We start from the raw sequence: 21,327 nt of genomic DNA on the forward strand, positions 1-21,327 counted from the left end.
GAAAGACATAACTACAGGTGGAACGCATCCACCAGCTGGCAAACAAACAATGCCCAGAATAATGAGAAAATGCTTTCAACACTGAGACAGGGCAGGCCAGGCCAGGCTTCCCTGTTCTCATGCACAGTGTGCAGATACAACTGTGGCTGTCATGGGTGTCCTAAAGAAACACCAAATCCAACTGGCAGAAGGTTCCAAACTTTCCATGGTGTCATCCTCCCCAGAATGCCTCCATTGTGTGTACTGGGGCAGTGCCAGGCAGGGAGCTGCAGGGTTCCTGTGGCAGCTGTCCAGCTGTGTGCATGCTGGAATTGAGCTGAGAATCCATCAGGGACTGATTCACTGCAGCACACTGACCTGGTGGCAATGTCCTCCCTTGTCACTCCCTGCCAGCAGAAGTCCCTGTGTGCTGGGGACTGCAGCTTGGTCACTCTGACCCCTGCATCCCTTGTCCTCTGCAGGATAGGGGAGAAAGGAGAAGGGATGAGAAATTGTTATCACCACCTAAACCACTGCTCCTAGAGGGCTGCACTTCTGTGTGGGTGCCTGTGCCCTCTGTGAGGAGTGGGAATCCCACTGAGGCTGGGGAGGTTGAGTAGAATTATCTGCCTTTGAAAGGTTCATGGGAAATTTAAATGCTGGGTGTCTCTGCCCGGCTGTCTTCAAAGGCTTTTTTACTTATGGATTACCTTTCCAGCTCCAAAAGTATGTTTGTTGAAGCAAGAAAATTAACATTAATGCAGCCGTTGTTAATTTAATATCTTCCTTTTGCTTAATTTTGCCAATGTTATGAAAAGAAAGACAAAATTATCTTTTTTCCTGGCCTTGTATGGTCTCTGTCCATAGCAGAAGCCAGTGCTGAGGAAGCATCTGGGGCGCTCCAGGTCTTTTGCTCTTTTTTCAGCAGTGGACTCCAATATAACCAAGTTAATTGGCCAAAACCTTTTATTAGCAGTGCACAGGCTAGGTGATATAGTAAGGGCTGAATATAGTAAGGGCTAAAGAAGTCCTTGCAAACTATTTAAAGGGAGAGTCAATAATTCTTATGTGCTGCCTACTTCTCTGCCATGGAACCATCCCCAAGTATTATAAGAAGAGCTGAATCACCGCATTATAAATAGACTCACCACGTATTTTTTCTCCCTGAAAATAATTTCAAATCGAACATGCCTACTCTATTCACTTTGAATTACTGCTCCTAAGAAAAGAGAAGATGATGACATTTTCTAACTCTTTCTACTTTCCCCATTAGTAGTCTGACTGTTAAAAGCCTTGACTGTTAGCCTTTGGGATGCAAACCTGCTTCCATTTAAGTCAATGTGAGTTTTATCATTGGCTTAATTGGAAGTGAGATTGAGCCATTGGGCATGTGAGTGGCTTTGTATAGAACTTTGAAAAAAATAATAAAGGAGACTGAGGCAAAATGTAGTGCCAGTTTTTTCATCACAGCGATAACCCAGCTTTGCCCAGCCTGCCAAGAGTCATGCTAAGAGGAAAGCCTAGCCTCAAAGGAAGTGATCATAATATTATAGCCTAATTAGTTTATGGGAGAAAAATGCTGAAGGGGAGAGCCGCTCCTGTTGTTAAATATTTCAGCATTGCAACGCTGACTAATGTTGTCTGCTCAACACTAAGTTAGCCAGAGTCCTTGCCCTGTTCCACTGCTGCCTGCCTATGATTCTGTGCTCCCTCCTCGAGGCTTGCTTTTGGTTTAATGACAGTCATGCTGGGTATCTCTGAAAGAACAGAAAACATTGTTTTTCTGTGTATCTAATTTGCCCATTATTAATATTATCTCCGATCTTTTAAGTAGGTGATTATTAAGCAAAGAAATAGCAGTGAAGCAAGGAAAGAATGTGATAGGGAGATTTACTGTGTGGGAGGCAGAGATAAAATTAGATTTCTTTAAGCTATGTAGTACAGTTATTAGGAAGTAAGGCTAATTTTTCAAGGAGCAGTCGCTTAAATAACCTCATCTTATTATTCATGCTGAGGTATTTACTACAAAAATTCCTTCCCCCAGGTCATCATTTTTCCAGCAGCAGAAGTTGGGAACTCAACAATTGTTTGCAGACATGTTACAGTAATGCGAATGGTAGATTATTAAAGGACATGATTTAAAACCACTCTGCTGGTGCTAGTGGAATTTGTTTGTTTGGCCTCTTTTAGCATTTTCACCAGCTCTCTCCAAGTTTTCCATTTACATTCTCAGTGGAAACAGCAGTAAATTTTACCCACCTCAATTTGTTCTTAATGCTGTTTCTTATTATCTGCTGACTTTTCTAAAGGTGCCCCGGTATCAATCTCACTGATTGTTAATAGCACCCAGTATCTCCACCACCCCAGAAGTCCCAAGTGTATTTTGCCTTAATTAGTTTCTTTTCTTCCCCATCTCTATTCTGTTGCTCCTACCTAGCCTGTCTGTGCATTAATCAGACTGACTTTTAGGCTAAACTATGGGCTTCTAGGAGCACGTGTAACTCTTAACACAGAATACATTTTCCAAGCCCTGCTGTGGGAGGGAGTCTCAAATCATTTGTGGGTTTGGCAGTCCCACACATCTTGGCAAAATATTTCCATTTACACTTCTTTCAACAAAGTGACTCCAGCTCTGCTCCTGTTTTGTTTTGCTTTATGGGATTGTTTAAAGGACTACCTCAGCACGTAGTTCTCAGCTCTAGCTTGCTGGCATACCACCCTGAGCTACGTGAGTTTACACAGCCCTCTCCTCCTGACCTTTCCAGTGTGCCACAAGAGGTCTGCATAAACTCCTGTGGCTCTTTACTGCAAAGTCATCCTCTCAAAATTCAGGACAGAACTCTAGCTCTTCTAAAAATAAGGAAAATGCTGGAAGGAGGCAGGTTATAGTTTTTTATACCAGGAAACATAATAAAGAGATCAAGAGGAGAAAACGCATGTTTTTGTCATTCTTTCATTATTTGCAGTCTTAATTTAATCTCTTGCTGCTGGTGATTTGCCAATAAAATGGGTCCTTCTTGTTTTAGAGAGGACACTTTTGAATCATTGACCTCTGCTATGCTGTTGGCTGAATGAGACCTCATGTGCCAAAGGCTCCAGTTTAGAAAAAGAGTCAGCGCACCATGCAGAGCTCTGCTACTTGTGTTAAGCTGCTCAATACACATGATTTAATTTGAGGGCTGAGGTGCTGAAATGGACATCATCTAAAGTCCCTCATAAATGGCTAAGATTGGAGAGATTCCTTAGAGTTGCAAATCCATGTGTGCCCTAGACCTCTCAAGATGAGGCAGTGAAGAGACACTTTCACTTCCACAATTATTGGCTGCTGATCTCCAGTGTCAGGGTGCATGTAGCTGTTCCTCTAGGATAAACTTGGAGAGGTTGGGACTACTAGAAATTTCATTTTTTTCAAAAGAAATATTTTCTTGTTTAAAAATGAGGTAAATATGAGTATTACAGTGAGAGAAAGGTGTCCTTAAAACATGGATTCAGTTCTAGTATGTGAAAGTGAAAATCCTAACCAGCTCCTGAGGTTACCTCCAAAGCAGCAGCATATTGGGAAAATCAGCTTTCAAAGCAGCCACTTTGATTCATGTAAACCAGTATAAAAATTCCTGAGGAAGCTCAGAAGTAATCTGGAAAAGGTTAATATGACTGGTTTGACTGGGATGGAAAGTGGTGCATTCTTGAAAATGCTGAAGAGAAGATGAAAATAGGGCTATTAAGAGATGTTTTTATCTCTGAAACTTCAGCAACTGCAGTAATAAAGCAGCACCAAGGAATGTATTTTCAAGGCAGGTGCACAACTGGCATAATGCTAACAGAGAAAGTTTACTAATGACGTACAAACAGCTCTTCTCACCTCTGCTGCTAACTCCTCATACTGCTCTAGGTCCAGGTTTTCTTCCTCCCCTCTCCTCTCTCCATGTTTCTCTTGTTTATTTCTCTTCATTCAAACAAGGCCAATGCACATTTTTTTACTAGCACTGATAGGGGAGGGAACAAAGAATCTGAATCTGCCTGGCAAATTTGCATGCCAAGTTCATAAGACTGTCAGGCTTCTCTCATTCCCAGAAGTATTTGCTCTTAAAAACACTGGTAACAGAAGTGACATTGTAAACAAGACAAGTGTCCCTAATGAGCAACTGAAGCTTTTCAGAATTAAGTTTTTAGGAATATACGTCAGCATTCAGTCAATTGTTTTCTTAACCTGATTATGGCATTGCTCTCCTTGCAACAATAAGCATTACATTTATCTTTCATAGGAAAAGAAAAATGGAGGTGAGGAATGTGCTGACAGTGAGGAAGACTGTAACTGGGCCATGGATTCAAGGCAGGATGCCTTGAAAACCCTCTTTCAGATTTGTTTTTCTCTTTTGGTGACCTTGTCCAGTTCTTTCAGGTTTCTTTTGCTGCAGTATATATGACTGTAGGACAGCAGTACAAACTCTCTTCTTCATCATGTAAGTACAAGAGGTGGTTTCCCCCCAGTCTCCAGTGTTCACATGCATGCGCCCCTGCCCTGGGCTCCATGTTGCACTGACACCAACTCATTGGCATGCAAGAGAGGCACGGCCTGTTGTCACTTGGTTTCCTCACTGCATGCAGGTGACACGGGTTGTGTTGGCACATAGGGTTTCCATGGGGCTTTGCACTGTGACCACCCTGCCAGAGGTGACACAAGCTGGGTGTAATCTCTCCTTTTTCTAAGAGGAAAGCAGGACCTTAAAATGATCAGAAACAATATGTATTGTATTATCACAGTATCCTAGAACCCTTGGCTCCCTGAGGCCTCCCAGCTGCAGGGCAGCATGGCTGTGCTTTTTCTGCAGTCAGCCTCAGCCCCAGGAGCTTGGTGCAGCACACAAATTCGTGTTTCGTGCGAGGATTCATTTCTGCTCATCTTCTCTTCCTTTGTCCAACTCCCATGGTCCCACAGGTGCTGTGGAATTCATTCCCTGACCCACATTTTCCTTGGGGTTCCTACACAACTTCCAAGGCCAGACATTCAAAACTTTGGACTTAACTGTTCTGCCTTTTTCTGAACCCTTCAGTGAAACACAATTAGCACATATTTACCTAGCTGAGAGGCACATTGTAAGGCCTAATGAATGGCCTCACTGTACCTGGTGTGCTGTTAAAGCCTAGAAGAGCCTGATAAGGAGGTGAGCTTTACTTAATTAAGTTAACCTTCAGATTAATCGAGCTGTGTGTTAAAAAAAAAGCAATGTGAGAGCACACAGCTCCGGCAGGTACAGTAGTCTTGTTTCTGGGGCTGCCCTCATTAGAGTGAGCCAAACACAGTGTCTGTCAGAGGGTATGTACATTGCTGGAGTGCACGCTGATCCTCCCTGCTTATTTATGCTTTACAAAGTGTAAATTTCAGAAATAAATTGTTGATCTACTCTGCATGCAGCGAAACTTTGCCCAAGGCTGGACTGGTGATTTTTTTCTTTTCTGTGTGTCTACTTGCTCCTTTGGATGATGCCCACATGCTGCTATTTCAGTTCCTAACCAAGCAATTATCCAGCTACATGTATATGCAGCAAGCACACTGAGCACAGGTGCTTCCCTGGTGACTTCAAGGAAACTCAGGTGTCTCTTTCACTGCTTTTATTGCATTGACCTTTTCTACATTATCCTGTAATTCTTCTTTAGTGATTTATGGCTATAAAGGTATATCCTTTTAAAGCCCTCTCTCCTCTCTTGGCATACTGCAATTATTTTTCTTTTTTTTTAATTTTATTTTTTAATTACTAATTACCTAGGGGCTTTGTGAATAGGCTGTTGGTTTTAGTGCCTCACTGCAGGGCCCCTTCCTGCTCAAGTGTAAAAGACAGAGAGGTCACAATAGCAGTGCTCAGCGTAATTTCCCCCCTCCTCCATTGGAAATCTGTCACCCACCTCTTTAGCTCTTGATGTGAAAAAAGGAAGAAAGAAGCAATATGTGGGAGAATCTCTGTGGTGTGTTGTCTGGCAGTCTGACATGCTACTGTTTCTTTTGCTGGGAAACAGCTGAAAAGGGAAAGGGCTTGCTGACTGGCTTCTCTTGCCATCCACAGTCAAGCAGAAGAAGATGCTGAGTGGGAAACCAGAGCTGGTACAGCCAGGAAGCCATGCAGAAGCAGCCATAAATCCCCTGTCGATGTGCAAATGAAACTCAGTCAGCAGAATGTTCTCAGATGCTGGATACAAGCCTAGGTGGAAGGAGACAGAGGACAAACAGTGTCACCCGATGGAGCTCAGGCAGAGGGGAAGAGAAGACAGAGGACAAACAGTGTCACCCAGTGGATCTGGAGCAGAGGGAAAGGGAACCCTCAGCGATGGGGGTTGTGATGGAGAGCCCCAAAGGGCCTCAACACAAGCCCATGAGAGCTCCTGAATAAGGGACTGTACCAACAAGGGCCTCTGCCAAATCTCTTCTAACTGTGCCTGATGGAAAATTTTTCCAACTGAGTAGCACTGTCTCTTGGAGGGGGATATTTTCTCTTCCTAGGGTGAAAAAAGTGAACAGAGACAGCATGACTAGAGAGTGGTACCTAGTGTCATCAGGAGCTGCTTCACATCTAGTGGAGTCTTAACTGTGTAAACCTTTTGGGTAGTCAATAGTTTAAGTGTAGTTGAACACAGGAGGCAAAAATTATTGGTTTAGCTTTTTTCTTGGGAAAAAGTAGAATTCTAAGGAATGATGAAGACTTGTTTGAGAGTTGTTGTGAGTATCTGTGGCTTTGGGTGATCTATCAAATCTCAGAAAATATTCAGTATTGTATAAAGTAAAATGGAAGCGTGAATTGTTTACCTTTAATGGAAAGATCTGTAGTCTAATCTAGCATAGGATTAATTCATAATAAAAATGTATTTCTTAATGAATTTTAAGATGATGTCTTCCAGCCCATCCTCATCATGATTGTAAGATATGTTTCAGGAGACAGAACACCTGAAAGCAAGGAAGTAAACTGAAGACATATTGTATTTGTTGCTTTTGATCATGTCAGCTTGGAGGAAGAATCCTCAGAAAGAGATCTAACAGAAATATTTACAGCGGCACAGATGACAATGCAACCCATGGGCTTTGGCTCAGGCAAGTGTGATATCCAGGGAAATCACTTCTTCTTACTGGAGAAGAAAAAAATGCATTAAAAAGTGTCATGTAATGCATGCCATAGTGATAGAAAGGTGTTTTTTTATATGGGGAGCCACTAATGTATTCCCTTTCAGACAGTATACATCACTGTAAGCCCCCCTGCCTGTTTTACTTTGTGTATCTGTCTATACAGATATCTCCTATTTTAATTTAATTCCCAGAAACTGAACTTCCATGAAGGGATTTGTTATGTGTGTGATGATTTCAGACTTTACAAGTGAGCCACAGTGATTTTAAAAGATAATATAAACTTTCAAATACATCAAATGTCTCATTGGATGAAAGATTAGGATGAGCTTGATTTTATCTGGATTATCTTTAAATACCCAAATTAGTTTTCACATTGTCTAAAAGGATGCAGAGATCTGGGTTTGGCTTTGTGAAAATGAAGGCTGGGGCTGACTCTCACTTGGTGCCTGAATGGGAAACTGGATTTTTTTGGCTTTGGATAGAGCCCGCATTTCTCTAAGATAGATGCTCTTTGTCCATTTGGAAACTTTTCTGAGACACAGTTTGAAGATTTTATTGTTTGTCAGGAGTTTCTGAGTGCTAAACAAAGCTTGCCAAGGGGGGCAACACTGTACCTTGTAGTGTTCCACCGGTGAGATACTGGTCTGTGTCTTGGCTTTTTGCTGCATGTGTGCCTAGGCAGCAGGGAACCAAAGCATAACCTCTGCTTGGACACTGACTCCTGAAGCCACAATAGCTGGGGGCTGGACCCAGATTCCCCACTTCCTCTTCAAATGTGTGGATGGCTGAGAATGCCTGCATTGGACCTATCCATGCTCCTCACAAAAAGAGAAACCATCACTTCCCATTTCTAGTCAAGATTAAATGACAGCATCACATGCAACTACAAAAGGAAAGTATCCAGGAGGGAGTATGTGATCTGTCCTCCCACGTCAATTCTCTGCTGCTAGATCAAAGCTGCCAGGAACTTAAAGGAGCAGGTCCAGGGAAAACCTAATCCCCCACTCGTTAGTGCTTGCCGTTCAGTGGTAAGGTTTGTGATAGCTGATGTTTTCCCCAGTGCCCCAGTTCTTTGAGTCACACAGCTTGGTGAGAATTGTTTTCTTAAATGTTAATTTCTAGAAAAAAAGGGTCTGAAGACATGACCAAAGTCCATCTTTGTCAACGAGTAGTGAAAAGAAAAAGGGCCTAACTTGTTGTTTTAAGCAGCACATTTCAAGTTTTTCTATGATCCAGCTTGTGGGGCTTTTTAAGTGTAGCTGTGACCACACTGTGTTGCCGCGCAGTATAACGATGCTTCCTATTGCCATCAATACCTCTTTGCTTTGCTAGTTCTTTCTGCTTCTCCATTTCCTTCTTCCTGGGGTTACTCCAACCTCTATCTCCCCTCTTTATTGCCTTTCTCAGACTTTCCTCCCTTCCCACCACCTCCCTGTTCTCCTTCTGGTCATGCAAGCAGCCAGTGAGCTTCGGAAGTGTTTTAGTCCCTTGGTTCCATTCTCACCCCTTCCTTTTTCACCCCAGGCTCATTTTGGTGCTGAGGTCCCTAGGGCTCCCCAGCACTGCTGTAGCAGCTGAGGTTTGCCACCATAGAAGGTGTGCATCTGCAGCAAGAGGTACCAGAGGGTCACAACTCCCAGGATTGACCTTCTCAAGGTGAAGGCACCTCATGTGTCCTTCCTTAGCAAGGACAAATATACAAGAGAAAGAGATGATGGTGGTGGTTGTATAAAAAGTACAGAAATGGGGAGGGAGAAGAAGATTAGATTTCAGACTAATGTTTAGTGGTTTACAATTTAGGATTTGTTTTTATCCAGTTGAAGTTTAGTCCATGGGGCTGTGATAACTGTCTGTGGAAGGCAAGGCAAGGGAGGCAGGTGCACAAGGAAACTTCTGTCTGTGGTGTCCTCTGCCCTGGTCTCCCCTGACACTCACTGGAAAAAGCTAAACTCCTCTGCAGGGCAATTCAAAGCAGAAAATTAACTCCATGCTCCCCTTTTGCTGCCCAAGGCCGAAGTTCCCTTTTCTGAATAATGCCTTCCCTGCTTTTCTTAACACATTGCTTTGTTGAATTAAAAGGGACTCAGTGTGTGAGTTGACCTGGACAACCATTAGCAAACATGTATAAAAGCTACACCTGCGAGGAACAATTGCAGGGAGGGCTGTCATACAGCTCCACAGGCTGCTCTGGCACAGAGCAGAGGAGAATTGGCAGCAAAGAATGATGGCTTTATTTGTACACTAGTTTCAGGTGTAAACAACAACTGCTTCATGTAAACCCTTCTGTTCATAAAGCTTCTCGCTTGACAATGGGAGCCATTTAGCAATCACTAAACCTTGTTGAAGTGCAGATGCTCGTTTTTTATTCTGAAAAGACATAGATATATGTGTTTCCTTTTGATAACTTAGTGTCGCTACCAACATCTATCACCAACATCTGCTTGAAATAACTCTTCTGACCCATTTCTCTCCCCTGTTATATGCATTCTCAGTCCTGAATTTTTGTGTAACTGCGGGCTGTGTTGGCTTGTAGCACTGCACTAACTGTGAGTCGAGTGTGAAAAGGTGCCCATACGCAGCAAGTGATGATCACATTGTCACCGGGTACAGCTGTACAGGAAAATGAGATCTCTGTGTGGCTGCTGCAGGAGAGTGTCTGATGGTAGTCCGGTGTAAGTCCCAGAGGTTGCTGGGACAAGGTGCTGATCATCTTCAGTTCCCAGGAATTGCTTTTCCTGGTGAGACCAGGAGGATTTATTCCCCATGGAGGCTTTGCCCCTTGTAGTATCCTGCCCTTTCCCCTCAAATCTCTTCTTTGTAACTCTTGTAAATGCTCGCTGGATGTACAAGCCCTGCAGGACTTAATGGTGCTATTATGGTTGGCAGGAGTTTGCATTTCCTTAATGTGTGCAAAAAATGCCACTTCCACCAAGGCCCCTTTAGGTGTTCCTGTCTCCAGCTGATGCTAAATACACCATTTAGAGTCCTTATGACCCTCTCAAAAGTACAACTTACCTCCTGAGCAATTTCCACAAGTATCCAAGACTCACCAGCGATAAATTCCCATGGGCAGCAGGAAGCCTTGGAAGCACAGATGCAGAGTTGCTTGCAAATCTAGCTCAGAGCAAAACATAAGAAGCCCAGAAAGAGGATGCCCAAGCTCTGCAGAGTTATGCCCATGCTGACAGACATTTCCAAATTATACCAAAACCAGGCATGGGCTACATGAATGACTGTGGGAGAATGAGGGCAACTTGTGTGTGGGGACACCTGCATCCAGCTACCAAATCATAGAGCTGAGTTCAGTCCACTTTGGAGAAGGATCTGAATCCACCTCCAGAGCAAGACATCTCACCCCCCAGCCTATTTAAGAATGTCCAGCTCACACTGATTCACACTGTCTTCCTTTGAGCACATGAGGAAAAGCTTGCCAGAGCATTTCTACTTTTCCAGAGAGTGAGACAGTTATCTAATTGGCTTCTGTTTCCAGATGTCCCAGAGAAGCAGAGGGAGGGTGTGGGCTCATTTAGCTCTAAGCAGCAGGGTTTTGAGGACCCTTCCCCATGGCACCTCACTCTCCCCTGAGTTAGAGGTCTAACCCAGAGCTTTGCTTTCCCACGCACTGGCCATTCATGTAGCAGTTGGACTCGATGGTCCTTGTGAGTCCCTTACAACTGAGAATATTCTCTGATTCTGTGTCCCATTCTGTGTCTGTGTGTTATCAATGGCCATGGAATGGAGGTCTGTCCAGACAGTGATGCCAGAAACTCATTCAGAAAACCTTCACAGTGAGAGGCCATTACCAGGCCTTCTCTCCTTCCTGCTTTCTCCTCCTGGCCCTGCTCCCAAACCATTTGCTATTACCAGGCTGCTGTTGTCCCTGCAGCAAAATCAGCATGATGCACCTGAGTGCTTCTCAGGCCAGGGTGGCTTCTTGTAACCTGTAGTGTTTAAGCTGTGGTGTAAGAACCAGCATGGGCAAGGAGTGCGTGCCCCATACCCTTGTGTTGGTTCTGTGAAGGTAACTACCAGCTGGGGTTGGATGAGGGGAGATACCATCTTACAGGAACACAATCTTAAACTAAGTGAATTGGAGGTAGAGCCCTACATGTCTCTTAGGTTTAAGCTTAAAGCTCTTTACAGACTCCTGAAAAACAGATTTCATGGTGCTGTTGGCAAGTTTTATAGCTAAGTGTTTAATCTTTGGTCTGTTAATAAGGCAGCTAATGCACGATGTTCTCCTCAGTCATATAATGTGGCATCAACCATGTAAAATGTCTGCAGCCCAGAATGGCAGTGTCATGTCTGCACCTCTGGGCATGACACACACTAGGGCATCTGTGGAGCCCGTGAGGTGCAAAGCCTTCAGGGATCACAGAAATTCTTTCTGATTTTGTTTAGCATGGGGTGCATTCAGGGGTGATCTGCCTGGGGCCACAGCACGGTCTGTGTAATTCTGTCTGAAAGCCATGAGCTGAACTGTGGTCTCTGAGCCCTCCCTGCCTCTGCACTTGGGCTGGGCTCTCCTTCCCCTGGCACAAACAAGAGAGCTCAACAGGCTGCATCATGTCCCTATGGACCAAAAAAATTGAATGCTGGAAATGCTCTTTTTTGAAATATTAGTACTTGACAGCTCCTGCCAAGCATTAACAGGCAGTAAAATCTCTCTACATAAATTGTGTTGTAATTAGTGTGATTTGTTTAATGTCACCTTGTCTGGCTGTCTGAGAAACTGTCTCAAATTATGAAAACACTGCGTTTCTCAGTTGAGAGACTGGACTCTGACTTCACTAAGACATTTTTATTTCTCACCATTTTTTTACCATGGCCTTTTCAAATCACTCAGACTGGAGAGCCTAAGCCTAAGTTAGGTAAGAATTCCCAGATGAGGAAAATAAGACATAGTAACAACAAGCATAAAATTTTCTTGATTCAAGTAATACAATAATAATTAATGGATGTTGTATTTCCTTGGCAGGACAACGCAGCAAAAACATTCTGATAGCCCAGGATACCTTGTCTGGGTGCAAACAAGGGGAAGCAATAGAGAGATGAGAGGAGAAAGTAATTTGCCTGCTGGAAAGGTGTGTTAGGGTCTGATCTTTCTCCCCAGTGTCCCTCAGCTCATGTGCTGGTCTCACTGAGCTGCACAGCCAGTTCTGAAGGGCCAACACGAGTGAATAATGGCAACTTTTCCACCAGGTGGCCACAAGGGGAGAGATAGGAAAGCAGTTGAAGGGCACAGGAAAGTCTAGAGAGGAACTGGGTAGCAGCACTGTGGCTTCCCGACCAACTCCACTACATTAAGAAAGCCCCCAGCTTGAATGTGGTCCCATCCGTCAGAGCCCAGAAAAAGCTCATGACAGACACAACAGAAGGAATAACCTCCAGGTCTTAGCCTGATAAAATAACTCTCATCTTCCCCATCCCATGAGCATCACCAGCAATCTGAGGAACAGAATGAAAAAAAAAAAAAAAGCCTGGAGAGCCTTTTCAAGGATGAGAAGTATCTTGGGATGAGAAAGGTGCGGAAGGAGCACTGGATGCCCAGCTTAGCAACAGCCTTTTTCAACTTTAATCTTTCTTCCAAATGTTTTGCTTTTATTCCAACTAATTGAACAAATGTCTTAAAATTCACAACACAAACTGAATTTGATTAAATCTGGCTTGGTTCATATGATAAAGCACTGCAGTTAGAATGCAGCTAGAAAAATACATTATGCTAGGACAAATAAGTATGGTTAGCTTCAATAAGAGCTGAGGTAAATTGCTTTTTGCGTGAGATGTGCAATTTTACCTCAGTACAGCTTTAATCAAAGTAAAATATTATAGGACAAGGGAAAAAAAAAAAACACCAAACCCTTACAATGTAATGTTTTGTCTACCAACTACTCAGTAACATTTTTGTTTAAGTTGCTAAATTAAGCCTAGACTACACATTATCTGTCCCCAGTTAGTATGTAAACAATTAAGGCAATATCTAGCTATGAAATAATTCATAACAGATAAAATAAAACCCAGAGATGTGTATGAAAATTTTCCATCAGAAGCTTGTCTGCCACCAAGAATTTTACTGAAAGGGGAAGAATGAAAATAAATACAGGTATTTAAATGGAGTTTGCAATTCACACTTATGTGAGTATTTTCACAGCCACATGAAAAAGATTGTAAATTAGGCACAGCAAATAAATTGGATAAAAAGTATCAACCTTGCCTTGGTGGGAAGGAATGTGGCTGTTTTCTCCTCAGTAGTCCATAGCTGATAATATGTTATCCATAATTATTATGTGGTTATTTTGTGGGTATAGTATGGGTGCTTCAAATTCCCACTTGGAGTGCATTGCAGCCTGCCTTCCCTCCGGGGAGGACCTGCCCTTTTTCCAGGGGTCTAACACTGGTGTGCTGCTGCCATTCTCTGCTTTGCCTGGAGGGATGCCTGCTTGTGGCAGAGCAGGATCATCTGCTACCCCTTTCTCACTGGCTGGAGCTGTACCTCCAGTTAGGACAGAGCAAGAATCTGGGGTAGCATGGTCCACATGCTCGGAAAAACCTTGATCTTTGATTCCACCTGGAACTAGCTGTGGCCAGGATGGGAAGACACTGACAAGCAGCTTCCAAAAAAGCCTCAAAAGGGTTTTGCTCTCCCATATTTCGGCATGCCACAGGACTAAACTGCCCAGCATGCAGTATACGTGGGAGACACACTCTCCAAGGAGACACCTGATCATATTAAAAGTGAATGACATACCAGTCACAGCCTGCTCTGTTCGCTGCAAGGCTCCTTTGGCTCACACACCCTCTCTTTGCAGGTTTCTCTTCAGCTTGCCAGCTGGGCAGCCAGTGTAACCGTAGAGCAGGAAACAGCACTGGAGGGTAGGAGTCATCAAAGCTTGTGCTGGTGAATCATCAATCTGCAGACAAAAAAACCACAAAAAACTCCACCTACACATCTGTCTGCCATGGAGAAAATGTAGGGAAGTTTTCTGACAGTTCATGATCCGTATTGTGCTGCCCATAAATTGGGCATGACTGCATAGGGAGAATTGAACCCACTGCAAACCCAAGCCTGAGCAGTGGCTGTGCAAGGATGAGAGGGTCCTGCTGCCTTTATCACGGTGGTCAGAGTAACTCCTTGGCCCCCCAGTCCTGTAATCCAACTGAGGGAGGACATGGAAGATGTGTTTAAGCTGCCAATTCAGAGAGGATCTGCATGGATGATGATTTAGTAACCTGGAGAGCCACCAGGAATGCCTCAAGAGAACTAGTAAGGCAGTTCTCACCACCCTGTCAGCTGAAGTAAGAATAGACTAAAGCAAATGTGTAAGACCTTGATTATAGTCAAATGTTTGGTAGAGGCGAGATAAGGCTTCATTAGATAGCAGGCAATCTGGGCAGTCTAGCACTAAGGACCACATACAGTCATTTCTCAAAGACAGAAAGAATTTGTTGCCTCACCATTCAGCATTCTTTTTTTACTGAGTATCCCACCAAAACCATCTTCATTTGAATTTTATGTGAGAATCTTAGCTTCTAGGAGGCAAGAAGAAGGAGGGACATGACACCCTCAAGTGTCTGCATGTACAAAACTGTTTTGCAGAGAAACTAATTCTGGGATGATGGAAAGGTGCTGTGTGCCCTCAGGCATCCTTTGCACTCAGTGCAGAGCTCAAGGGAGACCTGTGCATGGCATCCTAACTTTGAACACCACGCTTTGACCATGAGGTGTAAGGCGGCTTTGGCTGTGGGACAGGGGAGCAGAGAAGAGAGATGGGAACTTCCTTCCAGGGGCGTTCCACAGCAGACAGGTCATGGTCCTGTGTTGGGACACTTGGCCAGGCAGAAATTCCATCTTGGGAATCAGGCATTCTCCTGGTCAGGTAGCAGACATGGAGGTGTGAACAAGCTGGGTCCTCTCGGTGCACACAGAGGTCCTCATGAACTGATTTAAACCTGAGTTTGCACCCTTGCCAACAGATTACTGAATCTCCTTTATGGCTGGTCCTGGAAAGAAAAGGGGGAGGGAAAAGTGACCAACCAGCCGCTTTGCAGAGGTCAGTGAACAGTTCCAGTTGCCTTTTACTGTCCTCCAAAGCTATGGGAACCCTGGAAACCAAACCCACTCCAGAGATAGCCTGAGATGAGAGCATAGCCCATCTGAGAAGGTATGGGAGCATCAAAGGGAAATACAGGTGATTTCTGCTTCAAAAGAGGCTTTCTCCCTCCTTTGGGATGGTCTTAGTGCCTCTTTGTATGGCCACGTGCTTCCTGATATCACGGGGAGCCCTGGATCAGTTCTCAGGAGGAAAATGGCTTGGTAAAGACTGAGAGACAACTACATTTTCCTGCCTTCTCCTCTTGCCTGTGTCCTCATTCCTGGCACATTGCAAAGCACAGCCTCTGCATCCTCATGCCAGAAGCCCATTATGGAGGGGATACAGCAGCTGTGGGAAAAGCAGAGTTTTCTGCTGCTCCGAGGACAGGCTGAGCACTTCTGACTGATCGTGGCTCTGTGTGGGCATGGCCTCTGCTACCCTAACCTGGCCATGCCTTATCCTGAGGTAGAAATGCCTCCCATGCCAAGGGAAGTGTTTTCACACAAGGACTTGGACTCCTGCTGTAACAACACACCTTGCTTCTCCTATTTTTGGAGGCTGTCTAAAGGAGTGAAGCATGTGCATCTGACTCCAGCTGAAATTCAGCAAATTTCACTTCTTCAGAAAATGTATCTCTGCAACTACAAGATAAATTTTAATCCATCACATCCAATGACCCATATACTGCTCATGTCAGGAGGTTTTGAGGACAGACATGAGTGTTCCCTTCTGTTTAGCACCTCCTCTTTCTCCTCAGCTGCCTTCTTTCAGCAAAGGATCTACCACCTCCATCTCTTGGGTATCCACCAAACTTTTCCGCTCCATGTTTTCAGCTATGATTTATTCACATCCCTCCTATTAGACCCAGAGAGAATTTTTTTTTCTCCTGCCAGCCCCTCAGTTTTATTAGTGCACAAATGTGTTGGTTGCGCCAACAGAGGCCCGCACGTGATGGGATTTAACCGAGAGCATTTCACCCAGCCAGATCAGAATCTACCTCCTCTTGACTGTATATGTGTATATCACTGCCTCAAAATTCAGTACTTCATGTAATTCTGATTCTGACAGTAAAGGCTGCACTGAAATCTCATCTGGGCTTGTTAGTGATATATTGACTTAAAATACTCTGCTTTAAAGAAGGCTAGGAAAGCAAAGCAAGAAAAACTCAAATCTTCCACTGAAAGCTAGGCCTTTCAAGGGAGAATGAGCAATTTGTGGAATTGAAGCATTTTCAGTCCAAGGGAGACAGGTACTGTGTATTTCAACAAAGCCAAAATATTTCTGGTTTATGTAGTCTTAATAGTTCATGTTTTAGTAAGTGTAGCTAGTGCCATAGTCTGAAGCCACATCGGTAAAAAACAATCACTCACCTCATGCTGTCTATTACCAGGTCCTTGCTGCAGCCTCCAAACAGTTTAAGCTGTGCTAGCTGTAAAAGAACTTAGAAAATTTTCCCAGTGCAGGCAAGCTTGAAGAAGAGACCAATTTATTGCAATTCATGTAAGTGAAAAATACATGACATTAAGTTGCTTCCCAGAGGCATTGCTAAATGAATAATGGATAAACAATGTCAGTGACCCCCTGTCACTGAGGCACAAAACTGAGGCACAAAAAAAAAGAACAGCAATGGCTGAAGGTTTCATTCAGCCTGGTGGGAAAACTTCCCAATAGAAGGAGTCCCAAACAGAGAGGTATCTGGCACTGCTTTATATGGAGATTACTTTCCCCATGACCACTCATTTCGCTATAAATTTCTTCTGCTCTGTGGATTTACACACTAAAAATATGTAATAGGGAAGGAATATAAACTCTCTCTTTGTGGTATCGCTGGCTCACATATTGCAGCTCAGCAGTCATGGACAGCATCCAGCATTAACGCTCAAAGGGACCTGCCATATTTATGACTTCTCCAGCCTCACAAGAGCAAGAAAGGCTGGCAGAGAGTGATTGAAGCACAGCTGAATGAAATGCATAGAATAAAGAGGGCAAAAATAAAATATTTTTAGAGTCTGAATTCCTAGAGAAATGAGATCTGTGCAATGCAACTTGTCTGGGCAAGGATGTGTGTGGGGCGGGTTGCTCTTTCCACAAACCCCACACCATAGTTTGATTCTGCTCAGCTGCTGCCAATGACTTTTAAGAGGAGAATGTCAGCAGTCTTGGAGGCAATTCAGTTGGTCCATCATGGATGGAAACAGATGCTTATGCCTAATAAGCTTATGTTTATTAGCCTTCTGGAAAGGCTAACAAATTCCATCGTTAGGTGTCAGACTACAAAAAGAGGGTAAAGGTTTCTGAAACTGTACTCACCTATTCTGTAGCCCACAAAACTTCCCGTCCATGGCTTAAACTGGCTGAAAAACATCCCTGTGTGTGTTTCAAATGTATTTGCCAGCTTCTCCAGGGAAAAAAATAATTGATGTACAGGACACCTGGGAAGAGGTGACTACAGTCACAGAGTCTTATTCTTCTGCCACCTTCTGATTTCTCTGAAACCATCTGTGGATGCAGTTGTTCCTCTGTGGGGGCAAGGCTGCCATCACCCTGCCTGGGCTTTGCTGAGGGCACAGTGTGTGCTGCTGCTTGTGATTTACATCAGTGCACATGCACTGTGGAGAGGGTCTTTGAATTTATAGTGTCTGTTCAGGCTTCTGGGTAAGCAGGGAAAGTGAACATCACCATATCTACAAGTTGGGCAAAGAGCATTGGGAAGGTTTTCCAAGCTGTGTTCTGTCACACAATGAATTTTTTTTTTCCACTAACATAACTGGCAAAATTTGGATGGGGAGGAGGGAGAAGTTCAAAAATATATAGTCAGACATTGTTTTGCAAGATCAACAATTTTATACACATCCAAATGAACTGCTTGCAGCAGTATATTTGTATATATATTTGTATATATATCTTAAGAAGATCCCCAAATACTGATTTCCACCGCAGACAAAGAAATCCTAATAATGAATGCAATGACATCAAAGACAGCCAATTACCTATGTTTATAATTAATGTGATCTTGGTGTAGCAGTGATGAATGGATATTTACTGCTTCTTATTGCAAACAGTAGTGGTACCCAGGTTTTCGCATCCACATTCATAATGGAAGAGAGGGAAAATTGAAAAACAGCGGCTAATATAAAAAGCCTCCATCCAGAGAAAGCTGTGAACATACTGTCTGATGTTCAGAGGTGAAAATGCACCAACAGTTTCCATTTTATCATTTTAAAAATCAGATCACTTGTTCAGGTGCTGCTGTGATTGATAATGCCAGTATTTGCTTCAGGAATGTTCAGTCTCACACCTCTGTGAAGAATATCCAGGACTAGGAAAGAAGTTTCGGCCTACACTGCATCTGAATGAAGTGGAGCTCACACTGTGGTACTGATTATTTCAGGTCTGTGGAATTGAAGAAAGCTCTCTCTCGCCACACGCGGTATCAGCTTTCACTCAAAACCCTCCCAAACAGTAAAAACTTTTGATTTGATTGCAGCTGCTAAAGCAGGATTAAATGTGTAACCAGTGTATGAACTGAGATCCCTTTGACTCTGAAGAGAGCCTCGAGCAATGATTCAAAACTACGTGAACTTTCAACTTCAGTTCACTCAGGGCCGTGGGGTCTTCAGTTGTGAGCTGTGTTTTTCCAAGCTTTTTTTTTCTTTCTTTTTCCTTTCCTTTGCTACAGGGTTCATTATTTTTCAGAGGATGGGTCTTTCTGCCCTGCAGGGATCTATCTATCACTGCTGACTCTCTGCATCTTCTCCACATGGAAGAAGTAATTGGATTGTATTTTCTGCACACGACCAAGACAGCAGGGAAACCCACAGCTGTAAGCCAGAGAACCAAGCTGTCTAGAGAGTAAGTACCTGATGCCTAAGAAAATGAAATGTCTGGGTCTAACCACAAGATCTTTCCTTTCTTTCCATGGAGGAGCTGAGACATGCTGAATTGCACTCCCCAGACTGCTCAAGAAGGTGAGCTCTTCAAGGAGCAGTGAAAAACATAAACATCCAAATAATCTCTTCAAAAATGCAGTCCAGGGGCATTAAATCATGTGACTATACAAAACAATAAGTATGCTGTGGGATGCTAACTGTACAGGACATTTAATACAGTTACCTTGCAATTATTGCAAAATCCAGTGGCTTTTTTACACTGCCAGGGCCTCCATGTGCTGCCACATGGCTGATGTATATAGCTATGCAAGAGCAACTGCAACATTGAAGCCCAGACAAAAAAGGCAAAAAAAGTGCTCTTATTTTATATATTTCCAGATTGCACTGTATTTATTATTACTATAAGGCTGCAAAATGCTATGTTATAGTCTTAAACATTGTGCTCTTTCTTTTTTTTTTTTTCTAAGAACACCAAAATCCTGACATTATTATATTTGGGGAAAGTGATGGGATAGTCAAGGCTTTATGCTGTTATTCTTTAAGAGTTTATTAGATGTATTACTTTCCTTCAAATGAATGCCTGCTTGTCATTGTCAGCCTTCTACTGTTCGTTGCCCCCCCCCCACCTCCTTAGATCCAAGACTAAAAAAAGAATCTCTTTGGAGCTTGATGTGTTGCTTGTAGCTATGTTAGAGGAACTGTACTATTCTGGGAACACTCAGGCTCCTCCAAACAGCTCTTCCAGCAGTAACACCATGCATGGTTTTCACCTCAGCTTTAAGGACTTTCACTGATCTCCTATCAAGCCTCACCAGCCAAATCCCAAGTGCCACAGGGAAGGAACTGCATTACACTGGAATGTCACCCAGAAACCTGCACTTATCATCATCATTATCATCATCATCATCATCATCATCATCATCATCATCATCAGGTTTCCTATGCAGGCCGATTTTTGCATTTCTCTCCAAGAAATATTTTATCAACCTTGACTGGAATTAAAGCAGTGACACAGGAGGAACACTGTCTGCTATTGTTTTCCACTTATAAAGAACACAAATCTGCACGATGAGCCAAATTCTCATATTGCAAAGATTATTTGTTACACGAAGTAGCTAAAACAGCAGAGACAACCCATTCCTGGAATTTATAAAGAAAAAATATTTCTTTAGAGCAGCAAAACACCACAATTGTCCCACTCAGCATATTAACACTCACAGTAGTGATGGCAGTTGCAAAAAATGTGGGGGAGTATATGATTAAATCAGTATTTCTTAAATAGTTTTGGAGTGTGCAAGCTGATATTTCAGAACAATAACGGAGAACATACCATGTTCCGAGCTGTCAGAGTTTCTGAGGGGGCAGATTCAAAGGTCTTGTGTCACTTAATGCCTCCCAGTCTCCAGATTAATGGAAGAGGGGCAACAGAACAGGGTGTTGTACTTGCAAGCTGGATGAGTTATGATTTGTTTTCTTTTTTTTTCTTTTTTGAATAAAAAACAGAATTTAAATGCTGCTGTCATGGAATACTAAAATTACACAGTGCCATACACAGATTTCTTATGAATAATAAGAGCTGGTGCATATATGCATGCCAGTATTTGTGTTGTAATTTAAAACATAACATCACCACAAGCTAAACAAGTTTAGGAAACTTCTCTGGGAGAAATTCTTTACCTCAGGAAGAGGATCCATGGTAATGAAAATCAATGTGGCAGAAATAGCATTTAAACCTTTACTAGCAAGGTATGACACATCAAAGGAATTAAATTGATCTTCCAGCCTTCTGTCCCAAATATTGCTGCTGCAAGATGAGCCTCCCTTTCTTTGTGCTGACAGCTATACAATGTTCCTGTCCCCATCAGTGTACATTGCATGCTGTCTTTGCCACCACCCCCTCTTCCTTGCCAGACATCTGAGCTACAGTTAAAGATTTGGATTAACAGGAGCAGAGTTTTGCATGGGCAGTAATGCTGTGAAATCAATGAAACCCAAGAAATGTGGACCCTGAGCTTGTGAGTAGCCACAGACACTGGAATATCAGTAAGCAGCATGACTGCAGCTAAACTTGGTATCATAACAAAGCGTGGGTCTAAATAAAAGCTGCCTTAAACTCCCTGGAGGTTTGCTGCTTCTACATGAGGACTTGTCAGAGAGTAGCTCTCCTACAGAAACAGCCATACCAAATATAGTGTGCCGGAGTAAATGCAAGAGGCATTGCTGGAAGAACACTAAAATTGTTTGCTTCCTT

The 21,327-nt window shown here is 43.2% G+C and overlaps 1 long non-coding RNA gene across 6 annotated transcripts in view; it reads left to right on the forward strand.

Moving 5' to 3' along the window:
• LOC119697415 overlaps nucleotides 1-21,327 on the forward strand; it is a 101,341-nt gene that overhangs the window by 47,898 nt on the left and 32,116 nt on the right. For all 6 annotated transcript variants that reach the window (XR_005255841.1, XR_005255842.1, XR_005255839.1 and 3 more), the window contains one exon: nucleotides 18,866-19,038. This is a non-coding gene — a long non-coding RNA (uncharacterized LOC119697415). The remainder of the gene's footprint in view (nucleotides 1-18,865; nucleotides 19,039-21,327) is intronic.

This window comes from Motacilla alba, chromosome 2 (genome assembly GCF_015832195.1).
Source record: "Motacilla alba alba isolate MOTALB_02 chromosome 2, Motacilla_alba_V1.0_pri, whole genome shotgun sequence".
NCBI classification, from domain to species: Eukaryota; Metazoa; Chordata; class Aves; order Passeriformes; family Motacillidae; genus Motacilla; species Motacilla alba.